The sequence below is a fragment of the Salvelinus namaycush genome, chromosome 23, assembly GCF_016432855.1.
Source record: "Salvelinus namaycush isolate Seneca chromosome 23, SaNama_1.0, whole genome shotgun sequence".
Classification (NCBI taxonomy): domain Eukaryota; kingdom Metazoa; phylum Chordata; class Actinopteri; order Salmoniformes; family Salmonidae; genus Salvelinus; species Salvelinus namaycush.
In genome coordinates, this window is record NC_052329.1 from 36643305 (window position 1) to 36664113 (window position 20809).

Genomic DNA, 20809 nt, shown 5'->3' on the forward strand with positions numbered 1-20809 from the left:
TAATTGCTCCCACAGTTGATTTCTTCAAACCAAGCTGCTTACCTATTGCAGATTCAGTCTTCCCAGCCTGGTGCAGGTCTACAATTTTGTTTCTGGTGTCCTTTGACAGCTCTTTGGTCTTGGCCATAGTGGAGCTTGGAGTGTGACTGTTTGAGGTTGTGGACGGGTGTCTTTTATACTGATAACAAGTTCAAACAGGTGCCATTAATACAGGTAGCGAGTGGAGGACAGAGGAGCCTCTTAAAGAAGAAGTTACAGGTCTGTGAGAGCCAGAAATCTTGCTTGTTTGTAGGTGACCACATACTTATTTTCCACCATAATTTGCAAATTAATTTATTAAAAATCCTACAATGTGATTTTCTGGATTTTTTTTCTCATTTTGTCTGTCATAGTTGAAGTGTACCTATGATGAAAATTACAGGCCTCTCTCATCTTTTTAAGTGGGAGAACTTGCACAATTGGTGGCTGACTAAATACTTTTTTGCCCCACTGTATATCTCACTGGTCATCCCCAAAGCCAACACCCCCTTTGACCGCCTTTCCTTCCAGTTCTCCGTTGCCAATGACTGGAACAAATTGCAAAAATCGCTGAAGTTGGAGACTTATATCTCCTTCACTAACTTTAACCTGTTTGGGCTGCAGGGGCAGTATTGAGTAGCCAGATAAAAGGTGCCCATTTCAAACGGCCTCGTACTCAATTCTTGCTCGTACAATATGCATATTATTATTACTATTGGATAGAAAACACTCTCTAGTTTCTAAAACCGTTTGAATTATATCTGTGAGTAAAACAGAACTCATTTGGCACAAACTTCCTGACCAGGAAGTGGAAAGTCTGAAATCGAGGCTCTGTTCTACTTCCTGCCTATAAATGGGCATGATACGTATTAGTATACATGCACTTCATACACCTTCCCCTGGATGTCAAGAGGCGGTGAGAGAAGAAATTGAGTGTTTATCTTGGTCTGAAGTGGAATACAAGCTCTTTGTATGACGTGTCACCCATTTCCTGTTTTCTGGAGAGCGCGAGGAGGCACCTGGATTTGCCTTCTGATAAGCTGCCGTTATGGACGATTAATATCTTCGGCTTTGATTTTATTTGATACATGTGACCATATCATCGTAAAGTATGTTTTTTCAATATAGTTTAATCAGATTATTGAAATTTTTTCGGGAGTTTTGCCGTGTTCTGTTCTCTTCCGTTTGTTGACATGGAGAGATTCGTGCTACTTGGCTAGTGTTCTTGCTAAATCGAGAGGGAAAGAGTCCGTTCTAAATCCAAACAACGATTGTTCTTGACAAAGGACCCCTTGTCCAACATTCTGATGAAAGATCAGCAAAAGTAGGAAACATTTTATGATGCTATTTCATATATCTGTCGTACATGTGAACTAGTCGTCGGCGCCCAGCTTTTGGGTACTCTAGCTATACCGAAATTGGATGTCGTAATGGAGTTATTTTTTGAATTCTAACACGGCGATTTCATTAAGAACTAATGGATCTATCATTTCCTATACAACATGTATTTTTTAGTTATGTTTATGAATAGCTATTTGGTCAGAATATGTGTGTCAGAAAAATATCCGGACGTTGTGGGAAAAAGTAGCTACGATAGCACAATGTATAACCACTGATTTCAGCTCTAAATATGCACATTTTCGAACAAAACATAAGTGTATGTAGAACCTGATGTTATAGGACTGTCATCTGATGAAGAATATCAAGGTTAGTCAAAAATTATATATCTTTTACTGGTTTGTTACGATCGCTAACCTTTGCTACTGGGAAATGGCTTGTGTTTCTGGCTATTGTGGTAAGCTAATATAACGCTATATTGTGTTTTCGCTGTAAAACACTTAATAAATCGGAAATATTGTGTAACGTCCTGACCAGAGTTCTTATGTGTTTTGCTTGTTTAGTGTTGGTCAGGACGTGAGCTGGGTGGGAATTCTATTTTGTGTGTCTAGTTCGTCTGTTTCTGTGTTCAGCCTAATATGGTTCTCAATCAGAGACAGCTGTCAATCGTTGTCCCTGATTGAGAATCATATATAGGTGGCTTGTTTTGTGTTGGGGATTGTGGGTGGTTGTTTCCTGTCTTTGTGTTTTGTCTGCACCAGCTAGGACTGTGACGGTTAGTTTGTTTTGTCATTTTGTATAGTGTCTTGTTTTGTGTGAATTAAATAATGGAAAATTAGCACGCTGCACATTGGTCCTCAGATCCTTCTCGCCTCTCCTCGTCTGAGGAGGAGGACGACTTAGACTGCCGTTACATATTGGCTGGAATCACAAGATGCCTGTCTTTCATTTGCTGTACACTATGTATTTTTCAGAAATGTTTTATGATGAGTAATTAGGTATTTGACGTTGGTGTCTGTAATTATTATGGCTGCTTTCGGTGCAATTTCTGATTGTAGCTGCAATGTAAACTATGATTTATACCTGAAATATGCACATTTTTTGAACAAAACATAAATTTATTGTATAACATGTTATAAGACTGTCATCTGATGAAGTTGTTTCTTGGTTAGTTTGGTTGGTTCTTGGTTAGTTAGGTTGGCTTTGTGCATGCTACCTGTGCTGTGAAAAATGTCTGTCCTTTTTTGTATTTGGTGGTGAGCTAACATAAATATACGTGCTGTTTTCGCTGTAAAACATTTTAAAAATCGGACATGTTGGCTGGATTCACAAGATGTGTACCTTTCATTTGCTGTATTGGACTTGTTAATGTGTGAAAGTTAAATATTTAAAAAATATATATTTTGAATTTCGCGCCATGCACTTGAGCTGGCTGTCATATTGTGGGCTTGCAGCCAGAAGAAGTTAAGCATCAGCTATCTGAGCAGCTTTCTGATCGCTGCAGCTGTACTCATCCCCATATTGTTTTTATTTACTTTTTTGCTCTATTTCAACTTGGACATCATCATCTGCACATCTATCACTCCAGTGTTAATTTACTGAATTGTAATTACTTTGCTCCTATGGCTTATTTATTGTCTTACCTCCTCACGCCATGTGCACACTGTATATAGACTTTTTCTATTGTGTTATTGACTGTACGTTTGTTTATTCCATGTGTAACTGTGTTGTTTGTGTCGCAGTGCTTTGCTTTATCTTGGCCAGGGCACAGTTGTACATGAGAACTTGTTCTCAACTGACTTACCTGATTAAATAAAGGTGAATAATATTTTTTTTTAAAGTAGAAATTGTAAACCAATATTTAATTTTAAAAGCCTGTTATTTTAACTGAATTGCCCTTTAACTTCTTATGGCTGCAGCCCGACGTCGGTACACTTATGACAACAGCCAGCTCAAGTGCAGGGCGCGAAATTCAAAATATATATTTTTTAAATATTTAACTTTCACACATTAACAAGTCCAATACAGCATATGAAAGGTACACATCTTGTGAATCCAGCCAACATGTCCGATTTTTAAAATGTTTTACAACGAAAACACCACATATTTATGTTAGCTCACCACCAAATACAAAAGAGGACAGACATTTTTCACAGCACAGGTAGCATGCACAAAGCCAATCTAACTAACCAAGAACCAACCAAACTAACCAACAAACAACTTCATCAGATGAAAGTCTTATAACATGTTATACAATAAATCTATGTTTTGTTCGAAAAATGTGCATATTTAAGGTATAAATCATAGTTTACATTGCAGCTACAATCAGAAATTGCACCGAAAGCAGACAGAAAAATTACAGACACCAACGCCAAATAACTAAATACTCATCATAAAACATTTCTGAAAAATACATAGTGTACAGCAATTGAAAGACAGGCATCTTGTGATTCCAGACAATATTTCCGATTTATCAAGTGTTTTACAGCGAAAACACAATATAGCGTTATATTAGCTTAGCACAATAGCCAGAAAGACAAGCCATTTCCCAGTAGCAAAAGTAAGCGATCGTAACAAACAAGCAAAAGATATATAATTTTTGACTAACCTTGATTTTCTTCCTCAGATGACAGTCCTATAACATCAGGTTATACATACTTATGTTTTGTTCGAAAATGTGCATATTTAGAGCTGAAATCAATGGTTACACCGTGTGCTAACTTAGCTCCACTACGTCCGGATTTTTCCTGACACTTTTTCTGACACACATATTCTGACCAAATAGCTATTCATAAACATAACTAAAAAATACATGTTGTATAGGAAATGATAGATCCATTAGTTCTTAATGAAATCGCAGTGTTAGAATTCGAAAAAATAACTTCATTACGATATGCAGCTTCGGTATAGCTAGAGTACCCAAACGTTGGCCGCCCACGACTAGTACAACATGTTCGACAGATATATGAAATAGCATCATAAAATGTTTCTTACTTTTGCTGATCTTTCATCAGAATGTTGGACAAGGTGTCCTTTGTCCAGAACAGTCGTTGTTTGGAATTAGAACGGACACTTTCCCTCTTCATTTAGCACGCGCGATTGCCAAGTGGCACGGATCTCTCCATGTCAACAAACGGAAGAGAACGGAACACGGCAAAACTCCCGAAAAAATTTCAATAATCTGATTAAACTATATTGAAAAAACATACTTTACGATGATATGGTCACATGTATCAAATAAAATCAAAGCCGGAGATATTAGTCGACTATAACGGCAGCTAAACAGAAGGCAAATCCATGTCTCTCTTCGCGCCTGCCTGAAAACAGGAAATGGAGGATACGTCATTCCATGAGCTGTAATTCGAGTCCAGATCAAGTTACACAGTCCATTTCTTCTCTCACTCCTTGTCGACATCTAGTGGAAGACGTATGAAGTGCATCTAAACTAATAAATAACAAGGGATTTAATAGGCAGCCCCTGGAACAGAGCCTCAATTTCAGACTTTCCACTTCCTGTCAGGAAGTTTGCTGCAGAATGAGTTCTGTTTCACTCACAGATATAATTCAAACGGTTTTAGAAACTAGAGAGTGTTTTCTATCCAATAGTAATAATAATATGCATATTGTACGAGCAAGAATTGAGTACGAGGCCGTTTGAAATGGGCACCTTTTATCTGGCTACTCAATACTGCCCCTGCAGCCCAAACAGGTTAATATAGACCACATGGAGAATTAAAAACATCTGATTTTGAATATGAATAAAGACTTGCTAAAATGACAAAATTCAGCATTTTGACATGTCCCTCCATCAACCCTGTGTCACTTCTAGGAATTTGTTACCCACTTAATGTCACGCCCTGACCTTAGTTCCTTTTTTATGTCTCTATTTTGGTTTGGTCAGGGCGTGAGTTGGGGTGGGCATTCTATGTTTTTGTTCTGTTTTCTATGTGTTTGGCCGGGTGTGGTTCTCAATCAGAGGCAGCTGTCTATCGTTGTCTCTGATTGAGAACCATACTTAGGTATCCTTTTCCCACCTGTGTTTGTGGGTAGTTGTTTTCTGTTTTGTGTTGTAGGACCTTACAGGACTGTTTTGATTTTCGGTTATTCTCTTGTTTATTTTTGTTATAGGGTTCAGTTTTATAATAAACATCATGAACACGTACCACGCTGCGTTTTGGTCCGATGATTCCTACTCTTCATCCGAAGACGAATATCGTTACACTTAACCCAAAAATGTCTGGAAGTTTTCACCATAACTGTAAAGCCCTCGTTATTGTGATGCTTTCACAAAAGCTTTCTGAAAGTATTATTTATTTAATGTGATTAGTAATTAATTTAGGTCTGTCCATCATTTTAAGGTCAACCCTGTTAGGTGAACTGAACTTTCGTTTTAATATGGTGAAACTATTCCTTTAAAAAAATCCAAATCAAAAGGAAACATTGAACTTGTTACAGTCAAATCATAGTGTAAAAGCAAGTGAGCCGGGTTTCCTATTTTTGTACATGTTCTGGTGTTTTGTGGTTGAAAACTGATCTTAGATCAACAGGCAAGAAATGTTTTTTTTTTTTGGGGGGGGTAGTGAAGCTTGCATTCAATTGCCACTCCCTGTTGCACACAGCAAGCTTCCATTCCCCCTCTCCAGGGTTGCAAAAGTACCGGTAATTTTCTTTGTTCATTGTCTATGTACGTACATCTACTACTCTTTACAACAAGGTAACATAAAATGTGACTTGTTTCAGAAAACGAGGTGTATGAAGCTTGTAGGGCTGTTGCAGTCACTATATTACCGCCACACAAGTCATGAAGGCAGTCAAATTCCACATGACCATTTAGTCACGGTAATTAGGCTTCTCCAAGCTCTGATGCTGCTGATGATCATTAGTAGCCTAACAAACTGGCTAACTGCCTGGTACTCAGCACTGTATTGTCCCTTTAATCACTATGTGTAACGATTGTCGTCTGGAGAAGGAGAGGAGGACCAAGGTGCAGCGTGGTAAGTGGTCATATTTTTTTATAAAATATGAAAAACCTTGACAAACAACAAAAACGACAAATGAACAGTCCTGAAAGGTGGAAACAAAACACTAAACAGGAAACATACAAAGCAATCTACGGTCAGGGCGTGACAGTACCCCCCCCCCCCCCCCCCCAAAGGTGCGGACTCCGGCCTCAAAACCTGAACCAATAGGGGAGGGTCTGGGTGGGCATTTCACCGCGGTGGCGGCTCTGGTGCGGGACGTGGACCCCGCTCCACCTTAGTCTTGGCCCACTTAGGTGGCGCCTCTGGAGCGGCGAACCTTACCGCCGACCCCGGACCGGGGACCCTCGCAGCAGGCCCCGGACAGGAGGGAGACTCTGGCTGCTCCGGACAGGAGGGAGACTCTGGCTGCTCCGGACAGGAGGGAGACTCTGGCTGCTCCGGACAGGAGGGAGACTCTGGCTGCTCCGGACAGGAGGGAGACTTCGGCTGCTCGGGACAGGAGGGAGACTCTGGCTGCTCCTGACTGAAGCCCGTCGCTGGAGGCTCCGGACTAGAGGGCGTCGCTGGAGGCTCCGGACTAGAGGGCATCGCTGGAGGCTCCGGACTAGAGGGCATCGCTGGAGGCTCCGAACTAGAGGGCGTCGCTGGAGGCTCCGGACTAGAGGGCGTCGCTGGAGGCTCCGGACTAGAGGGCGACGCTGGAGGCGCCGGACTAGAGGGCGTCGCTGGAGGCTCCAGACTAGAGGGCGTCGCTGGAGGCTCCGGACTAGAGGGCGTCGCTGGAGGCTCCGGACTAGAGGGAGACGCTGGAGGCTCCGGACTAGAGGGAGACGCTGGAGGCTCCGGACTAGTGGGAGTCACTGGAGGCTCCGCACTAGAAGGCGTTGCTAGAGGCTCCGGACTGACGTCCTTCGTTGGAGGCCTTGTGCCATAACTCCTCACCGGAGGTTTCGTGCCACGGATCCTCACCGGAGGCTTCGTGCCATGGATCCTCACCGGAGGCTTCGTGCCATAGATCATCACCGGAGGCCTCGTGCCATGGACCACCACCGGAGGCCTCGTGCCATGGATCATCACTGGAGGCTTCGTGCCATGTATCATCACTGGAGGCTTCTTGCCATGGATCATCACTGGAGGCTTCTTGCCATGGATCATCACTGGAGGTTTCGTGCCATGGATCATCACTGGAGGCTTCTTGCCATGGATCATCACTGGAGGCTTTGTGCCATGGATCATCACTGGAGGCTTTGTGCCATGGATCATCACTGGAGGCTTCTTGCCATGGATTATCACTGGAGGCTTCTTGCCATGGATTATCACTGGAGGCTTCGTGCCATGGATCATCACTGGAGGCTTCTTGCCATGGATCATCACTGGAGGCTTCGTGCCATGGATCATCACTGGAGGCTTCGTGCCATGGATCATCACTGGAGGCTTCGTGCCATGGATCATCACTGGAGGCTTCTTGCCATGGACCATCACTGGAGGCTTCTTGCCATGGATCATCACCGGAGGCTTCGTGCCATGGATCATCACTGGAGGCTTCTTGCCATGGATTATCACAGGAGGCTTTGCTCTGGGAGAAGGCACAGGACTCACCAGGCTGGGGCGACATGCAGGAGGGTTAGAGTTTAGCACAGGCACATGACTCACCAGGCTGGGGAGACATGCAGGAGGCTTTGTCCTTGGCCGAGGCACCGGATACACTGGGCCATGGAGGCACACTGGAGGTCTCGAGCAAAGAGCCTGCACAACCCATCCTGGCTGTATGGTGACTTTGGCCCTGCACGTGCGGGGCGCAGGCACAGGATGCACTGGGCTGTGCAGACGTACTGGAGACACAGTGTGCAGAGCTGGCGCAGGATAACCCGGGCCGAGGAGACGCACTAGAGGCCTGGAGAGCAGGGCTGGCACACTCCTTCCTGGCTCGATGCCCACTCTCGCCAGGCAGATGCGAGGAGCTGCGATGTAACGTACCGGGCTATGAACACGTACTGGAGACACCGTGCGCTCCACCGCATAGCACGGTGCCTGACCAATACGATGCTCGCCATGGTAAGCACGGGGAGTTAGCTCAGGTCTCCTACCTGACTTTGCCAACCGTGTTCCCTCATACCGCCGGTTCCTTTCTCCTGCTGCCTCCGCTCTCCTGGCTGCCTCCACCTGTTCCCATGGAAGGCGATCCCTTCCAGCCAGAATCTCCTCCCATGTGTAAGATCCCTTGCCATCCAGAATGTCCTCCCATGTCCATTCCTCCTTTTTACCACGCTGCTTGGTCCGTTGTTGGTGGGTGGTTCTGTAAAGATTGTCATCTGGAGAAGGAGAGGAGGACCAAGGTGCAGCGTGGTAAGTGGTCATATTTTTTTATAAAATATGAAAACACTTGACAAACAACAAAAACGACAAAGGAACAGTCCTTAAAGGTGAAAACAAACACTAAACAGGAAACATACAAAGTAATCTACGGTCAGGGTGAGACACTATGACATCAATGCAAATGTAATCGAAAATCGAATCAAACACTTGATGAGCTCATGCTATGCAAAATTTCTATAGGCTATGCAATTTCGCGAGAAAATAGAGTGATGGCCTCTATTAAAAAGAGGAGGATCCCATCAGCTTTCTATAGGCTAGGCCTACTGTATTTATGTATTTTCTTCATATTAAGCACATTGCTTATCTTTACAACAGGAGTTTTATCTACCTGGCTGGCATGAAAATGAACCACGGGAAAAGCGTCATCCATTCGCTATTTGAGTGCATAGATTACATGTATTTTTCAACTGCCCCGCTTCTATGTGTTTGAGAGTGTGAGCTGGTAAGTGGGCTGGAAAGTTAGCTGCTTTCAGGGGATCTACGTGTTTGAGAATGTGAGTTGGAAGCAGAGGTTACAGTACCCCCACCCCCTCAACGGGCAGCTCTTGACGGCCTAGGAAGCTGAGCAGGGGGCCTCCCATGGGGACGTGGAGCTGGGCGGTCAGGACGGTTATGGTGGAAAGCCAGGATCATGGCTGGGTCGAGGATGTCCTGGGCGGGGACCCAGGACCGTTCTTTGGGTCCGTACCTCTCCCAATCCACCAGGTAGTGGATGTGACCACCCAGGCGCTTGGAGTCAAGGATGGCTTGGACAGAATAAGCCGGTGCACCGCCGACGTCAAACGGAGGGGGTGCGCCAAGGTGCGCCACTGGAGGATGGAGAGGGCTGTACCTCACAGGCTTGAGAAGGGACACATGGAAGTATGAGGAGATTCGATAATGGCAGGGCAACTGGAGACGGTAGGTGACAAGATTGAGGCAGTGTTTTATTTTGAAGATACCAATGAACCGGGGACTGAACTTTTAGCAGGGGTCACCAAGCCAGATGCCCCGGGTAGAGAGCCACACACATTGCCCAGGGTGAAAGAGTGCAGTAGGTTGGCGACGCCGGTCAGCGAACCGTTTCAGGGAGAGGGAAGCTTGATGTAGGTGCCGATGTGCGTTCTCCCAAACCTGCTCACTACGTCAAAACCACTCATCGACAGCAGGCACAGTTCTGGGCTCTGTCTCCCATGGGAACATGAGGGGTTGGTATCCGAGGACACTGAAAAGGAGTGAGATGGAGTGAGGAATGCACCAGGGAGTTCTGTGCGTATTCGGCCCAGGCTAGATAGCGACTCCACTTGTGTGGTTGGTGGGTGCATTGTTGGCGAAGGTACTTCCCTATTTACTGATTCAGGCGTTCCGTCTGCCGTTGGTTTGGGGATGGTATCCGGAGGATAGGCTGATGGAGACCCCCAGTTGGTCACAGAAGGCTCGCCACACCCTGGAGACAAACTGGGGTCTCCGAAACGAGGTCTTCCAGGATCCCATACAGACGAAACACCTGTTGGAACATGCACTCGTCCATTTCCATGCCATTAGGTAGATGGGGGAAGGGGGATAAGTCAGCACATCTTGGAGAACCGATCCACTACAACTAAAATAGTAGTGAAGCATGAAGAGTCTGGCAGATCAGTGAGGAAATACATGGCGATGTGGGACCATGGTCTGTGTGGTGTAGGTAAAGGCTCGAGTTTACCGGTAGGTAGTTGGCGAGGGCTATTATGCACAGATGGGACAGGAAAGAACGTAATCTTGTACATCTGCTTTTAGGGATGACCACCAGAACTTCCGTGTCAGTAGCTCCGTGGTCCGGATGATCCCTGGATGGCAAGAACTCAGTGAGGTATGGCAACACTGCATTAGTTCGGGTCTCACGGACGGTGGAACGTAGGTCTTGCCTGCAGGGGTGTCGGGAGGTGCTGGGTTATGGCGCAGGGCCTCTGGACGGCTGATTGGATTTCCCAATGTATGGGTCCCACGACAGAAGACGGAGGCAGTATGGGCTTGGGAGCTGGGTTAGAGGAAGGGGAGTCAAATAGGTGGGATAAGGAATCAGCCTTCACATTTTTCTTACTGGGCAGGTAGGTGCCGGTGAAGTTGAATCGGGGGAATAAGAGTGCCCATTGAGCATGTCTGGGGTTGAACCTCTCAGCACTTCTTAAGTACTTCCAATTACAGTGGTCGGTAAGGACAAAGAATGGGTGATGAGCTTCCTCTAACCAGTGGCGCTCTTCGATAGCCAGCTTAATGGCGAGGAGCTCTTGGTTCCCGACATCACAGTTCCTCTCAGCGGGTGACAGTTTCTTGGAAAAGAAGCCACATAGGTGTAATTTGGGAGGTGTCCCTACCCGCTGAGAGAGAACCGCTCCTACGCCGACCTTGGATGCATCAACCTCCACAACAAAAGGAAGGGTAGGATCTGGCTGCCTAAGGATGGGTGGAGGGGGGAAGAGGCATTTCAAGGTCTCAAAGGCAGTGAGGGCGGTGTCGGTCCATTGGAGGCTATGGGTTTTTTGACTGGTGAGAGCTGAGAGAGAAGCAGTTGTGCTGCTGCAGTTTTGGATGAACCGGCGGTAGTAGTAGGCCCCGTGTGGCTCAGTTGGTAGAGCATGGCGCTTGCAACGCCAGGGTTGTGGGTTTGATTCCCACGGGGGGCCAGTACAAAAAAAGTATGAATGTATGTACTTGTAAGTCGCTCTGGATAAGAGCGTCTGCTAAATGACTTAAATGTAAATGTAGTTGGAAAATCCTAGGAAACATTGTAGTTCCTTTATGGTGGTGGGTTTGGGCCAGTTAAGCACGGCCTTGACTTTGCCTTCGTCCATGTTGACCCCACCTGGTGTCAACACGAAACCTAGGAAGGTTACCGTAGTAATGTGAAAGGCGCTCTTTTCAGCCTTGACAAAGATGGTGGTCCTGTAGCCGTTGGAGGACCTGTTGCACATGCTGTACATGCTATGCAATGGAGTGAGAGTAGATCAAGACATTGTCAATGTACACAATGAGGAACTGGTTGATCATGTCCTGGTAAACTTCATTCATGAAGGACTGGAAGACTGTGGGAGCATTGGTGAGACCGTAGGGCATAAGCAAGTATTCGTAGTGACGGTGACGGAAGCCTAGCGGTGATGAAAGCCGTCTTCCACTCATCCCCACTTCAGATACGGACCAGGTTGTATGCACTACTTAGGTTCAATTTAGAGTAGATGGTAGCCTGTGCAATTTTTTCTAGTGCGGCCGGAATCAGAGAAAGAGGAAACGATTCTTGAAAGTTTGGTCATTGAGATGTCGGTAATGCAGGGCCGGAGACTACCATCCTTTTTTTTCACAAAGAAGATACTGGATGGAGCCGGAGACGTGGATGGACGGATGAATCCCATGTCGTAGGCATCTTCTTTAAAGGTGTCCATAGCCTCGTTCTCTGGGATGGACAAGGGGTAGATCCAAACCTAGGGGGAGATGCCCCAGGAAGTCGATCGCACAGTCCATTTTCTCAAAAGTGGGGTTACAAATTTATTAACTTTTAAAGCAGAATTACTTTCTCTGTGGTGTATGATATACCATTTTCTAGCTCTAAGTCTCTACTTTTATAAAAATGTCTTACCCCTTTTTCTCCGCAATATCGTGATATTCAGTCTTGTCCCATCGCTGCAACTTCTTTACGTATTCGGGAGTGGCGAAGGTCAAGAGCCATGCGTCCTTCAAAACACAACTCTGCCAAGCCGCACTGCTTTTTGACACACTACTCGCTTGGTGACCGTGTCAGTGTGCATGTCTTCGGCCCGCCACAAGAGTCGCTAGAGCGCGATGGGACAAGGACATCCCGGCCAGCCAAACCCTCCCCTAACACAGACAGCGCTGGGCCAATTGCGGGCATGGGTCTCCCAGTTCCGGCCGGCTGCAACACATGGATCAAACCCGGGTTTGTAGTTACGCCTAAAGCACTGCAGTGCCCTAGACCGCTGCGCCACTGGGGAGGCCCATGAGTCTCTACTTTTTATCCAATGTAAAAAACACAATTTAAAATTTTGCTACATAGAACCGAATCCAGGTGGTCGGTCACAAATATTAAATAAAATATTAAAAAAGTGAACTGCTGGCAAACAAAATTGAAAAAGCTATCTTATTTTTCTTAATTGAAAAGAGGGCAAAAGTCTTAAAATTATTTTACTTCATGGAGAGGATTTGTAAGAAGTACATGGAATGTGGCGATTACATTTGTCTCATGTTGGCTATAGTATTACAGGCCCAAAAAGCTAATTGTGGTAATTATTTCCTGGAATAAAGGATGACCTGAAAAGGAAACCACAGGAGGTAGGACCAATCAGGCATAAACTTTTCACCCACGACCTGCTGTTCCTCCAAATCCTGAACAAGAGACAAATGATCATATTCAAACTGGCCTGCTATTAATCTCTAAGTGATGTGCAACATCTATGTGACATTTTGTTGAGCCAATTCTAACTCTTCTTCAATAAAGTATCTCTGGGACATGTTCAAGTGCAGTGACTGAAGGTGAACGTTAATAGCTTCCTAAAACAGCGCTCCAGACAAGCTCAGAATGGTTCCTACTCAGTGGACTGTTTATTATGAACTTGATCTGACATGTTGTGATGAAGGGACTCATGTTGCCTTGTACTGTGTATGCAGTATGTGGTGATATGTCTTCAGTCAGCAAAAATAGATCAAATGCCGTCTTTCTTGTGTAAATACGCAGAAAAGATAATAAAATATGTATTAATGTTCAGTGTAGCCTGGCCTTGTCATTTAGGACATCATCTGAAAATAGCTGCTGTAACTGATATTAGACTTGTTATTCTCCGTTTTCTTCAGAAAGAAGTGACTTTCATCAAGGTCATCTGGTGTAATAACTGTAGTGGGTTCAATATACACTCTTTTTATGTCCATTGTTATAAAATGACACAGTTTTGTTTGGTTTGCATATACTAACAAGCATTCCAATTAAAAGTGAATAATTGAATGGAAGCCGATTCATCTTTTACTAATTATTTCTAATGTGCTCACAATAGTTTCCTACACTTAACCCTCGTGTGGTGTTCATGTTTTTGTTATTCACCCAATGTTCGCGGGTCTGATGGACCCACAACATTATTGGGTATTTAAAACAATTTACGTAGAAATACTCCTACTTAGATGTTATATCAATTACAAGCAATATAGACAGAATACATGGTTAATATTTGCCAAAATTTTACATACAGTATTTTATGGAAATGATAAATGAGCCCCATTGAACACAAATTAAGGCCGATCTACACACCACATGAGGGACAGAGTTTTATTGTGTGTGTGTGCTGCAAATGTATTTCTTGTACTTGATGCATGTGTACTGTGTCTTCCTGTCCTTCTTGGGTTCATCTCACTCACTCACATATATATTCACAGCAGGCCAAGGTAGGAGAGTCAGACACACACACATGCAACAACATCACTCATACTTACGTCCGGTATTGGAGTTATTGGTTCTGTGTTTCGGGCAGATGGTGCACCAGCATCCTCCTTTTGAATCCTCCTTGCGATAGCTGCAGAAATTGGGGTCCTTGGAATATGTTGCCTCCTCTGGATTTGAGGTCTTACCAATGCCTTGCCCAGCTCCTCAAGAAAGGAGCTTCTCTCTGTTCCAATCTGGGTTCAAGGCCATTCATATGACAAATGCGTTGTACGCCAAGATGTCCAAGATGTTGAAGAATATCACAAGTGGCCAGCATAGGGGTATTATTTTGCAGTTGTAGTCAGTCACCAGCTTGTAAATTGTCCACGCCTCCTTTTGTGGCATTGTAATCCATTATGATTTCTTGGTTTTGATGTTCCTGGCCACATATTCTCCCATCCCTATGCTACGTACTCATGAGGACCACATTTTGCCATTCTTTGGAACGTAGGACACCAGGTACCTGTCGGCCCGTGAACACAAACTTAGAGTAATTAATATGCCTGTTCCGTGTATTCAACAGCTGAGGTGGGAGCTCTGGCTTGTTTTTTCATACTGTTCCTATCATCGGCAGCTTCCTCTTGAGTAAAAAAGTTATTGCATTTGATGTTGTGGCCACAGAGTCCCCTCTGTCACATCCAGGATAACCCACATAACCCACACCCCCTGGTTCTTCTCAGGGACTCCTCCATCTGGCTTCCCCTTATACACTTGCAAGTTCCATCCATTTAATGAAGCAGCATCACAGGCAGCCCAGATCTTGATTCCATATTTTGTGTAGATGGTATGTACTGTCTGAAGGGGCAGCGGCCCCTAAATGGCATAAGCTAATCATCAACAGTAACGTTGAGCCCAGGGTTGTAAAACAGGGGAAAGCGGTCCACCCACTTGTCCCACACTGACCTGATCGCAGCTAGCATATATCTCTGCTGCCGAGCTGGTCTGGTGTCTCGGTTATCGAAGTGGATAATCCTGGAAATAATGTGGAGGTTTTCCGGAGACATTGTTACATGGAAAAGTTATCTGCCAGTTTCTGCATCCCACAGGGATTCTGTGCATTCCCCATTGGATCTGAAAACACCAGAAATGTTAAGAACACCAACGTATGCATGTACATGAGTTTTGTCCATCTTCCTCCAGTTCTGTCCAAAAACACGCATTCCCTCAAAATTAGTGCAGTCCAGAATGATTTTCTGGATGGTGTCTGGAATGAACAGTTCAAAAGAAGACTTTATGTCCTGCACATGAGTAACCGCCATCCGCGTCGGCCCTGGTTGCATCCTTATCACATTGGCAACTATGCGGTGTTGGCTCATTCCTTTGGCAAAAAGACCATTCAATTTCACAATTTTTTGACACATTTCTCCTCCTGCAGGCTGCTGATGAGCTGGTCCTGAGGCTGGCTGCTGACGGGCTGGTCCTGGGGCAGGCTGAGGGTCAATTTCCTCCTCTTCTTCCAAACCACTGTCAGACTTCAAATTGACATGATACTCATTTTCGGAAAATTCTTCATCTTCCAAAGTGAAAGACGCTCCTTCCACACTAGCTTCTCTCTCTGCAAAAAATATTTCTAAGGCCCTCTGAGCAGAGATAGTTTTTGCCATAGTGATTGATTGTAGTAAGGAGCCACACATGCAAAGCTATTTATTTGTTGTGTCCCTCCCCCAATTTGCACATGGCTGGGGTAGAGCGTGGGAAAATACTGAAATTTGTACATGTGTCTGATATTCTGAACAAGTTAGTAAATGCACTGACAGAGCTCACTCAAACCAAACTGTGATAACTGGTGCTTCCCAATATACACTGCTCAAAAAAATAAAGGGAACACTTAAACAACACAATGTAACTCCAAGTCAATCACACTTCTGTGAAATCAAACTGTCCACTTAGGAAGCAACACTGATTGACAATAAATTTCACATGCTGTTGTGCAAATGGAATAGACAAAAGGTGGAAATTATAGGCAATTAGCAAGACACCCCCAATAAAGGAGAGATTCTGCAGGTGGTGACCACAGACCACTTCTCAGTTCCTATGCTTCCTGGCTGATGTTTTGGTCACTTTTGAATGCTGGCGGTGCTCTCACTCTAGTGGTAGCATGAGACGGAGTCTACAACCCACACAAGTGGCTCAGGTAGTGCAGCTCATCCAGGATGGCACATCAATGCGAGCTGTGGCAAGAAGGTTTGCTGTGTCTGTCAGCGTAGTGTCCAGAGCATGGAGGCGCTACCAGGAGACAGGCCAGTACATCAGGAGACGTGGAGGAGGCCGTAAGAGGGCAACAACCCAGCAGCAGGACCGCTACCTCCGCCTTTGAGCAGGAGGAGCACTGCCAGAGCCCTGCAAAATGACCTCCAGCAGGCCACAAATGTGCAGGGCTAAATTGGAGAGAACCTTTACAAGGCCTGCGCCCGAATGTTGATTTTGGAGAGTGTCTCGATTTCTACTGTTTTTCCGCTAGTGGCATAGTTAGGGTTGGCATCGCTGCTGAGGTCAGAGATCAATCCTTTTATCGGTGAGGTTTCAATAATTAGCGGGGGAGTGGGGACTACTCCCTCTGATAGCTTGCACATTATTAGAACATTTGAGAGGATAATTTTTTCCCCCCCTATTTTTCCAAAGTTTGGTTTTGGAATACGTTGAAAGCTGCAAAGACGATTTTAATCTATTTATAGACGTTAATGAATCATCAGTACTGTATCAGTAATGTGGGAGATGGACGTGAATGAATTTGCAAAAGCAAATTGACTTGATAAATCAATGACTGTCACCCCCTGACCATAGAGAGCCTTTTTATTCTCTATTTTGGTTAGATTGGGGTGTGACTAGGGGGGGTGTTCCTATCTAGAGGTTTGTATTTCTATGTTGGCCTGGTATGGTTCCCAATCAGAGGCAGCTGTTTATCGTTGTCTCTGATTGGGGAATCTTGTTTTGAGTTAGTGCATGTAGCACCTCTTATGGTACGGTTCGTTGTTTGTTTCCTTTTGTTTTTTTTGTAAGTTTCACAAAAATAAAGATGTGTTCATATTATGGTAAGAACAGCTCAAATAAGCAAAGAGAAACGACAGTCCATCATTACCTTTAGACAACATTTCCAGAACTTTTAAAGTTTATTCAAGTGCATTCACAAAAAACAATGAAGCACGATGATGAAACTGGTTCTCATGAGGACAGCCACAGGAAAGGAAGACCCAGAGTTACCTCTGCTGCAGAGGATAAGTTCATTAGAGTTACCAGCCTCAGAAATTGCAGCCCAACAGAGTTCAAGTAACAGATACATCTCAACATCAACTGTTTGGAGGAGACTTCCTGAATCAGGCCTTCATGATTCGAATTGCTGCAAAGACACCAAGAAACACAAGAAATGGACATTAGACCGGTGGAAATCGGTCCTTGGGTCCGATGAGTCCAAATTTGAGATTTTTGGTTCCAACCGCTGTGCCTTTGTGAGAAGCAGAGTAGGTGAACGGATAATCTCCACATGTGTGGTCCCCTCTGTGAAGCATGGAGGAGGAGGTGTGATGGTGTGGGGGTGGTTCGCTGGTGACACTGTCTGTGATTTATTTAGAATTCAAGGCACACTTAACCCGCGTGACTACAACAGCATTCTGCAGCGATACTCCATCCCATCTGGTTTGCGCTTAATGAGACTCTCATTTGTTTTTCAAAAGAACAATGACCCTACACACCTCCACACTGTGTAAGGGCTATTTGACCAAGAATGAGAGTGATGGAGTGCTTTATCAGATGACCTGGCCACCACAATCACCCAACCTCAACCGAATTGAGATGGTTTGGGATGATTAGGACTGCAGAGTGAAGAAATGCAGCCAGCAAGTTTTCAGCACATGTGGGAACTACTTCAAGACTGTAGGAAAGCATTCCAGGTGAAACTGGTTGAGAGAATGCCAAGAATGTGCAGAGCTGTCATCAAGGAAAAGGGTGGCTCCTTTGAAGAATCTCAAATATTAAATATATTTTGTTTTATTTAACACTTTTTTGGTTACTACATTATTCCATATGTGTTATTTCATAGTTTTGATGTCTTCACTATTATTCTACAAATAGTAAAAATTAAGAAAAACCCTTGAATGAGTAGGTGTGTCCAAACTTGTATATATTCTACACATACTCAGAAGTGTCAGTAGGGACGCTATGTGTGTGTTCTAAAACTCAAGCAACCAATCCCAATTATTTATTAATTCAGGCTATGGGGTTAATTACAAATTATTATAAATCATTATGCAAAATTGTAATAATACTGATGAGAATTATGTAAGTCAATTAAATAAGTGAATAATGCTGGGGGACAATGGGAATATCTGGCTTTACAGATCTAACACATGAATGCATTAGCATCAACACAACATAACATACGGAATGTACTTTGTTATATGGTAATGCTGTATATGCTCTGCAGTTTCTTTCTTTCCCATTAAAAATACATTTGGTGTATTAGTGTGTTGAGAGGTATTATTTTGCTAAACTACAACAGGAAATATCCAGTTGATACATTTGAAAACAAAATGCGATATGTTTGTCAGACAATTCCCACACCAAGGCTGATGAATTGACAAGGAGTGTGAAAACAAAAGGCTTTTTGAAGTAACTGTCCCAGAGTTATCAGACCTTTGAAAGAGATGAACTACATTTTGATATGGTGCAATGATTCCTGATTGAATCATTTATAGTATCCCTACTGCTATATATTCCAGGTGTATCAACTTCCAGCTCACTGAGATTCCACATGCCCACTGGGATTACACTCAATGAGCACATCACTTGCAAATGTTTCTCCTCTTAAGTGCACTTAATATTTCAAATGTAACCTGCACTTCCCCGCTGACCATTACCACTTTTAAAAATAAGTAACCATACATGAGCTACCTATAGAATTAATAGTTAAGTGCCTAATGTGGTTTCCAAAAACCTAACCCTAACGTTTCTAACCTTATCTGATTTAACTCCGACAACAAGTTTATTTCTTTCTGTCACATTAATACTTTTCAATTATAGTAATCAAAAGAAATGGACTTGTGATTGAACAAAATAACAAATCCTGAAGACAAATACCTTCGCATGGCTCTTCACAGCAACACAAAAGTGTAGAGTATGATTTGAGCTGGCCGCCCAGCCAAACTGACCAATCGGGGGAGAAGGGCCTTGGTCAGGGAGGTGACCAAGAACCCGATGGTCACTCTGACAGAGCTCCAGAGTTCCTCTGTGGATATGGGAGAACCTTCCAGAAGGACAACCATCTCTGCAGCACTCCACCAATCAGGCCTTTATGATAGAGTGTTGGTTAAGGGCTTGTAAGTAAACATTTCAGTGTAAGGTCTACTCCTCTAGTATTCGGTGCATGTGACAAATACATTTTGATTTGATTTGATTTCAGTGGCTAGACAGAAGCCATTTCTCAGTAAAAGGCACATGACAGCCCTAGAGTTTGTCAAAAGGCAACTAAAGGACTCTCAGACCATGAGAAACAAGATTCTCGAAGATGTAACTCTTTGGCCTGAATGCTAAGTGTCACGTCTGAAGGAAACCTGGCACCATCCCTACATGAAGCATGATGGTGGCAGCATCATGATGTGGGGATGTTTTTCAGCAGCAGGGACTGGGAGACTAGTCAGGATCAAGTGAAAGATGAACGGAGCAAAGTACAGAGAGATGCTTGATCAAAACCTGCTACAGAGCGCTCAGGACCTCATACTGGGGGCGAAGGTTCACCTTCCAACAGGATAACGACCCTAAGCACACAGCCAAGACAACACAGGAGTGGCTTCGGGGCATGTCTCTGAATGTCCTTGAGAGGACCACCCAGAGCCCTGACCTGAACCCGATCGAACATCTCTGGAGAGACCTGAAAATAGCTGTGCAGCAACACTCCCCATCCATCCTGACAGAGCTTGAGAGGATCTGCAGAGAAGAATGGGAGAAACTCCCCAAATACAGGTGTGCCAAGCTTGTAGCGTCATACCTAAGAAGAGTCGAGGCTGTAATTGCTGCCAAAGGTGATTCAACAAAGTTTTGTGTAAAGGGTCTGAATACTTATGTAAATGTGAAATTTCAGTGATTTATTTTTAATACATTTAATACAAGTTTCTAAAAAACATTTTTTTCTTTTTCATTGTGTGTAGATTGATGAGGAAAAAATACAATTGAATCAATTTTAGACATGGGGAAATAGTCAAGGGGTCTGAATACTTTCCGAATGCACTGTACTTTTATCGTGTTGCATCGTGTTGTGTTGCGACAACACCATGCCTTTACAGTCACACGGGGACTCTAAGAATAGTCCTTACAATTTTCAAGAGCCTATCTCGGCACAGAACACAACATTTATATGATAATTGCATTTGATTGCAAGGGAAAATATAATGGTGTGCCTCACAGCTGCAGTGTCTCTTGGCTCGCCCCTATTCCAATTATGTTAGACGTCTCTTATGTGTAGAAATGCTGTGTGTTTTCCCACCAGATGTCTGTGCAGTGCTCTCAGGAACACTCGTTGTTTCTGAAATAATTTGGGCAAATAAAAGCAGGTAAAGCAATGGCCTTTCTCCATTGCAAGGACATGGGTTCAACACAGGATACCAACATGTGTATAGTGCCAAAATCAATTAAAGCCAAGACTAAGCTTATACACCAATCCTGTTGT